The following is an 8,228-nucleotide window of genomic DNA, read 5'->3' on the forward strand; positions in this document are numbered from 1 at the left end:
TTGTCTATTTTGGTAGTAGATGATTCCTCTATCTCATCATGTCTTGTTCTCACTATCTGATTAAACTTGCATTATACTTTATACAAAAGATACACAAGTATGCATATACTAAGGAGCATACATATTCAAACAATTTGTAATGCAAGCAAATCGCAAACTTATGGCACATAACTGTTCATATCAAATCATTTAAGCACATTATCGATGCTTCCGAGTTCATATGAATGCATCCTAAATCTTTTCTAGACGCTTATTGCTCTTTTGGACAAGTGTGTGAGTTATTAACTCGTGCTCTGATACCACTCTGTCATGACCCGAACCCGCTCCCGTGGGTTGAGGACATAACCGGCCAGTAATCATGAGATTACCTACGGCCTCAAACCAAACCAAATATATGTTAACAGAGTTTATGGGGGCCAAATGGAAGCAGTTTAAAACTTTGTCCATAGAGCTGTGCTTACAAGGCACATCATAACAAACCATACATATGCATATTAATAACTCATAACAAAATATGTACTACACAAGGTTCTGTAAATATAGGATCATATAAGTCTAAGTCAACCCAAGAAAACTATATACAACATATTCAAAGACTTCGCCCACATGACAAAATAAAAACAGAATGACAAAAAGGCGAAGACGGGTCTCGTGCGTGAGATGCAAGGGCTGACTCTTCAAAACCTTTGTTGTTCCACACAGACATCACTGGGGCTGGGTCTGGACTTCTCTTGGCTCACCTATAAACACATGAATGAGCGTGAGCGATAGCCCAGTGAATAATATCAAATAAAGAAGTTATAAAAACGATATGCAGAACAACATACTTCAAACGGCCTTGGGCCCGATTCATATTTCCATTTAACATATATATACACAAGTTAAGTCAAGTGACTGTGGTTTCAAACATACTGGCCTTTGGCCCATTCATCTTTCATTTGTCAAACCAGCCTTTGGCCCATTCAGACTTTCATGTCAAACTGGCCTTTGGCCCATTCATTCATGTCAAACTAGCCTCTGGCCCATTCATTCATGTTAGATTGGCCTTTGGCCCATTCAAACTTTCATGTCAGACTGACCTCTGGCCCATTCATTCATGTCAAACTAGCCTCTGGCCCATTCATTTATGTCAGACTGGCCTCTGGCCCATTCATTCATGTCAGACTGGCCTTTGGCCCATTCAAACTTTCATGTCAGACTGGCCTCCGGCCCATTCATTCATGTCAGATTGGCCTCTGGCCTATTCATTTATTCATATCAAACATTTGTCCATAATTCAAACTAGCAAACTTATAAGGCTTATAAGGAAATAAGCAATTGGACAAATGACAATTTTCAAATATCGATATTACTCACAGTGATCGGTTGGTTGGTTTGCCCTGGAGCTTGACCCTACACATCACATAGCACATACGGGTCACAAACGATTCAATCCGTTCCTTAATTCACATATTCCTCTTTAGGCTTCATTCTTATCTCTTTAACTCATTTACAATGCTCAACGCATGCCTAAGAGTGCTTACAAGTGAAAGAGGACGGAAAACGAAACACAAAACGCATAAACAAAATTTTAGAAAACAGGGTCCCTGCTCGAGCGGACCCAAGAGGCCTGCAAAAGTACTGGCTATGTCAAATTTACGCTCAAGCGTGCATTCTGGCACTCGAGCGGAAGGCCTCTTTACACGGTTCCCCGCTCGAGCGTGAACTTTCCCGCTCGAGCGAGAGTCACGTCTGCAAAAAAAAAATGCTGGGAGCTCGTATTTCACGCTCGAGCGACGGTTTTCTCGCTCGAGCGGACACCAAAATTTTTGGGTTTTCCAACTATGTTCTCGAGCTTCAACTTGACATTCCATCCAACATTTCTTGAATGCAATAGCTCAAACTTCAAATACACTTGTACTAACATGGTATAAACCCGAAATTACAACCCAATGAAGCTCAATTTCATGAATAAAAAACTTGCATGTCCCAAATTGACTCAAACTCATCACCAACACACTAAATTCAAACATTCAAGGTTCATACTTCCATGATTTGCACTTGCATGTGGAATATACACAATATCCTCAACTTAATCGGTGAAGAGGTGATCAAATATATGGGCTTAAAGCAAAAATTCAACATGAATCATACACATTGTGCTCAAATATGGAAATTCATAGTAATTTCCTACATGCATGCTTCTATTGATTTTAAATTCAACAAATACAACTCAATTTCCTTATAATCAAACTAATTCATGTTCTTGACCATTAATCAAACTTGAATTCACAATTTACAATATTAAACTCACGAATTCACTTACCTAGAGGCTCAATTCTTCCAATCTATGGTCAAATCTAGAGTTGGCCTTCAAAATATTCAAGCTTCAATGATCAACTTGAACCCTCTCCCTCTCTAGCCGGCCTTCTCTTCTCTCTTAAGGTTAGAATCTGCCAAAATGAAGTTAAAGAGGGAATTTGAGGGTGTAGTGCCTTATTACAACAAATCCCACTAATTCCAATTTAATAATAATAAATAATTGGGCACTAATTCATCAATTAAATCAATTAATTCTGATCTGAATCAATTTCCAATTAAATTTCACCGTAGGCTCTTAAAATTATGCCAATCGCAATGGCGAAGTCAATTTCGATTTCTGTGGCCGATAAGGCCTTCAATTTAATTTCCAAAGCAGACAATCAAACATATATTCCTAGGGTGAACAGATAGAAATTCAAAACCACATATTTTCACATAATGGCACACAAAATCATATCAAACACATAATCATATTCATGTTAAGGACCAATTAGCATACTACAGAACAAGGATATTACAGCACAGATGTTTGCATCTGCTCCCACGTGTATGGTTGGATGTTTATGAGGAAAATTCATGTTTTTCTATATATAGAGGACCTCCCCTCTTGCTTTCAAGGTTAGAAAAATTTTGAAACAAAATTTTTCCTCTCTCTTTACAATTCTCTCTCTCTTACAAATTTCTTAACCTTTGGTTGTATATCCTCCACCTTTGCCTATACACTCTTAACCAAACCTCCTCATTTTTGAGTTGAGGTGTCTTTGAGCCTTGTTTGAGTTCTTAAGGGTGTGTTTGCCTTGGTTTATTTCTTGGAATTGATTTTCCTCTTCAAAGGTATAAAGCTTTGCCTCTTTACTAGCTTTATTCACTATTTTTCTTGCTATTTTTCAACTATTTTTGGGCTATAAAAATTCTGTTTTTTTTTTTTGGACTGAAGCTTAGGTTTTAAGGCCAATAAAGGTTGAGGGGTGGCTCACCCTTTTTTGCACCTTGCTTTCAAGGCCTTTTCCCTTATGTTTCCCACCTTTGCACTATTTTTTTTTGAGCTTTTAAACACTGATTTACAGAGCTATTTTAGTAGCTAAATTCATGTTTTAAAGTCCAAAATTGGAGGGATTAGCCTCCCCAGCTTGTGTTTTGCTTACTAGTCTAGCATGGTCCATGTTTTGGCATATTAATCTAGCTATTTTTGTCTTAATTCCGCCATGTTTTAGGACTATTTTTAGACTATTTTAGGACTGTCTTCAAGTGTTTGTTGCATTTTAGCTTTGTTTTGCATGCTTGTAGTGTAATTGTCCTCATGAGTTTGGTGTTTCAGGCCTTAGACACCATCTTATTTGAGTTAATTGCATTTATTTATGGATTTCCATACTTGTGATCACTCTTAATCACTTCTGCAACCTCCCTCCTTTCTTGGTTTTTGTTTTGCTTTGAAAGTGATTTCAAACAACTTGTTTGTTTAAGCATGAGATTGAGATGTCATGCTTAATGGTTTAATCCCTTTAGGGTACATTACCAATGGTATGATGTCTCTTTCATGCGTAAAACAACAATTGGTTTGAGCCCTCTTTCCATTAGAGGACTTAAACTCACCATTGGATTCAATGAATTAAATGATGATTGGTAATTAAAATGGGACTAAAATGGTGCAAGATAATAATTGGTTTTGTGTTCATTTGGACGTTAATTGAACACATAGAAGCTTAAGGTATTTCATACACATTAGTGATGAAATGGTTCAAGTTTCCAAGGTCACCACTTCCCTTGATCAATTCATGAAAGGGAAGAGGTTTGAGTCTTGCTTTGTTGCATTTATTGAACTTGCATATTTTGGTTCATAAGCCATCATGCAATGAAATTGCTTGAATTGGTGGTTTGTGGACCAAGTTTTGTCTCTCTTTTGAGTTGTTTGAAGATATGGAGGGGTGAGTTGTGTAGACAACCCTTGAGAATACCCTGTGCATGCTCTGTTTGGTCTCTATTGCAACAAGATGAACCCTGCAGTAGTGGTCGGCAGGCCACTTTCCATGGCCGGCAGGCCATCACTGGTGGCCAATAGGCCCTCACTCCTGGCTGGCCGGCCAGCTGGTGTAGACACCCCATTTTTGACCGTCCTCAAGACTTGGACGTCATCGTTTGAACACTCGGTGATCATCCATGTTTGTGTTCGTTTGGAGTTCCCGGAGGCCTCGGCTCGCGCGCCTTGCCTCAGAATCTCCGAACTTGACCGTTTAGTGTCTGGTTTTGCACCAAACACTTGCATCTTGCCTTTGAGAGGCAGGGTAGGGCTTGTAGACCATCCCTACCCACCACCGGCAGTGGCTAGAGGCCACCGGCTGGTGTTTGCTGCCACCGGCAATATAGTTTGCCGGCCGGCACTATTTGTTGCCGGTCAGCACTTTATTGTGCCGGTCGGCACTCTTTTTGGCCAAGATGGCATTTTTGGCCGGCCGATTGCTGTTCATCTGCTTTTGCAGATATTTTTAGACAGCTGTCTTGCTTTCGCTCCCCTCCATACACGTGTATGGAGGGATCTCCCTCTTGTAAAGCTTGTCTTGTAAGCTTTACAAGAGATATAGAGAGTGGCTCTCTCTTGTGGCTAAGAGAGAGACTTAGGTTAGAGAGAGAGATATTTTGGGAGCAAAAGACAGCCATTGTTGAGCTCTTGTTCTAGGGTTTGGGTGAGATACATTTTCTATCTCTCTTTCCCTCCCATTTGTTCACTAGGTGCTTTGTGTCTTACTATTGCACACAAACACCTAGTGTTTCACCTTCCTCTTGAAACTAGGGTTCTAAGGGCTTGTTCTTGAGTTTCTTGACTGGTTTGGAGCCAAAGGAGGCCATTGGAGCACCATTTGTAAAGGGGTCATCAAGGGTGAGAATCTAGTCCATTTTTCCCCCATTTTTGCATTGATTTCATACCTATCTTAGAGCTGTTTTTGTGCTTATTGTATAACATAAAAAAGTTCTGTTTTTAGGCCCTCTTTATTGTTTATTAAGAGTGTTTTGTTGTTTAAGGGTTGTTGACCACCCTTAGGCCTTGAAAGGCCTCATTTTGAGCCATTTTGTGCTAGCTCCGGGATTTTGGTGTTGGGGTCTCTTCACCACTGAAATCTTGAGGGATTTCAGTGGTGAAGATGATTCCTTGAAGTCCCAAGAAGGAGAGGGCCACCCCCTCTCCTTGTTGTCCTTGAAAAGGGCATATTTTGGCCTCTTAAGGAAGCCTATGCTTGAGTGTGTGTTGAGCATGTTTGGTTTGTTTTTCATGCTTATATATCCATAATATAACATGATTTTAAGTTGGTTTTGGAACTCCATGCATGCTTAGCATAGTTGCCATGTAATGCCTTATTTATGCCTTAACATGTTTTAGGTTGTTAGCCTTTGTTGGAGCATGTTTTAGGCTTGCATTTGTGAAGATTTTGTGCTTATCTTGACATGTTTTAGGTCTATCCCTAAGTGTTTGGGTTGATTTCGGCATGCTTGATATAGCTCCTTTGTATTTGGGCTTGTTGGCCTTGAGTATGTGCATGTGTAGCATGACATCTTTACATTATTTTGATGATTTGGGATCATCCTACATGCCATTTCAGTCCCATTTCCATGCTTATTGGATTGCCTTGCATGTCTCTTTAATGCCTCATAAGCTTGTGTAGCAATGCTCCATGTTTTGGTGCTTATTCATGCTTTTGTTTTGAGTCATTTGAATGCCATTTAAGTGATCCTTGAGGTTTGTTTAAGCATGATTTCAGAGCTCATGTTGCATGTTAATTGTTCATGATTGCCCCTTTCAAGTGTGCTTGAGTGTTGTCTAATTTGCGCCTAAGTGTTGGGCCTTAATCGTGTGTACGTGTGCATGTGTTTTGGCTTCTTGTTTTGGTCATTATGGCCACTGTTTTAGGCCTTATTAGAGCTGCCTAATTCATGTATAAGCCCATCTTGCCATCCATTTGAATTGCCACATGTATCCTTGCATAATTGCATAAGTTCATTGCCATGCCATGTTGCATTCCTAGCTTGTATGCCTAGGTTGCATTGCATCTTGCATGCATTCCTTGTCCCTTGACTTGGGTGATAGGGATTGGGAGTTTTGTTTGATTGGTTTGCATTGCATTTGAAACCAAAGCTGCATACTTGATTCTTTGGGCCATCATGCATGGAAATGCGTGATTGGTGGTCCGAGAATCGAGGCACATGCCCCTTTGAGTCATTATCACGATAAGGGACATGGTTGGTGCATACATGCCTTGAATTGTGCTGCCATGCCTTGTTTTGCCCTCTGTTGCTGTGAGTTGCAGGTTCTGCAGGCTTTCTTTGCCGACCGGCAGTGTAAGGTGCCGGCCGGCAATCTTTTTTCTGCCGACAGCTTCAATTTTGTGCCGATGGCCACATACCAGTGCCGGTGATGATCTCACTCAGCTGGTGGTACTCCCCAGTGCCCAGGGATGTAACCCTGAGGTTTTGACAGCCTCCAGAGGAGTGAAGGAAGGAAAACAGAGGCAGCTTGTGCATGTCGACGCGCTTCTCGAGGCGTTTTACTGTTTTTCTTAGTCTATTTAATTTGTTAATTAAATTAGGCAATTTGTAATATTAATTAGCTTGCGTAGTTAATTAATTTGTAATGTTTATTCGGTCCCTCCGAGCGAGGGCAAATCTGTAATAAGTGTGCGTGAGTGTGTGTATGTCTTCCAACCTCACGTCTTTCTTCCCTTTTATTTACCTGCTTATGATGGTAGATTAGGGCATGTTTAAATTCAGCATACCTTATGCTATGCATGCGTGCATTCATGCATTTTGTATTACATGCATTAGGCTCGGTACATCACGCTAACTGCATTCGTACTTCAAATCAAAAAGTGAATATGTGATAATTGTGCATTTTCACATGACATGTTTAGGATAGCCGAGCCTATTCTAGCAACATTCTGTATGCAATACATTAGGCACTTAACATGGACTTGGATCATGCATGTTTGCTAATAAGTTCTTTGTTTTGGCATGGAGTACTATGTAAGTGTTTATGCTTTAGCATCCCGCATGCGTGTGAGTGTTGCCATGACATTATGCTTAACATGTGGCTAGATGCTTATGTGTTAAACTGTTTTGAATGCCTATGGGTGAAGGTTGGATTGTTTGAGTTGGAAGAACTCATTGAAATCCGTGTTTTAGCCTACTTGCGAGTAGCAAATTCCAAAGCATTTTCAAAATGAACGGATATGCAATGTTTCTTTCCAAATTAGGCAATCTAGTCTATACTTGTTTGCTGCGTGCATAACATAGTAATTCTAGGCTAATAATTGGTTTAAGAACACATAGCGTTTTCAAAATTGGATATCACGGTTAGTAGAGGCCGGTCTTCGGACCGGGCGAAAGGGGGTGCTCATAGCTGACCTTCCCCGATCGTACCCAAGCTCCCGAGCCGAGACAACTCCGGTGATGACGGACATGTGGCCTTCGGCACCGAGTCAGGGTTTCCTAAATTTCCCCATTTTAAAAAATATTTAGGTGGCGACTCTGTATCTGGCAAAGCAGTCCATGTTTGGCACTACTTTTTCAAAAATCTGTTTCTCAAAACGATTTGCCAGATTTGGACTCTTTGGTTCAGATTTAGAACCGTGACACAAATCGAGTCCGAACTGTAGCATGAGGCCCACGCGGGCGCTGTTACAGTTTCTGGCGACTCTGCTGGGGAGTTTAGAGAGCTTGACTCGAACTCATGATATCCTGTTTTGATTTCATTTATGTGTTTCTTTGCATTGCATGTGCATTGGTGCGCCTTGGAACACAGTGTTTGCTATCTGCCATTCCTGAACGGTTTGTCGGAGGCTTGTCTTGTCAAGGCATGTCCATAAGGCTGACCGGCTATGGGCTCTGACAGTATGGGAACACAAACCCCGGTTTACCGGGGCACCCTTTTTGACCATTCG

This window comes from Camellia sinensis, chromosome 15, assembly GCF_055761805.1.
Source record: "Camellia sinensis isolate YWXY chromosome 15, ASM5576180v1, whole genome shotgun sequence".
Lineage (NCBI taxonomy): Eukaryota > Viridiplantae > Streptophyta > Magnoliopsida > Ericales > Theaceae > Camellia > Camellia sinensis.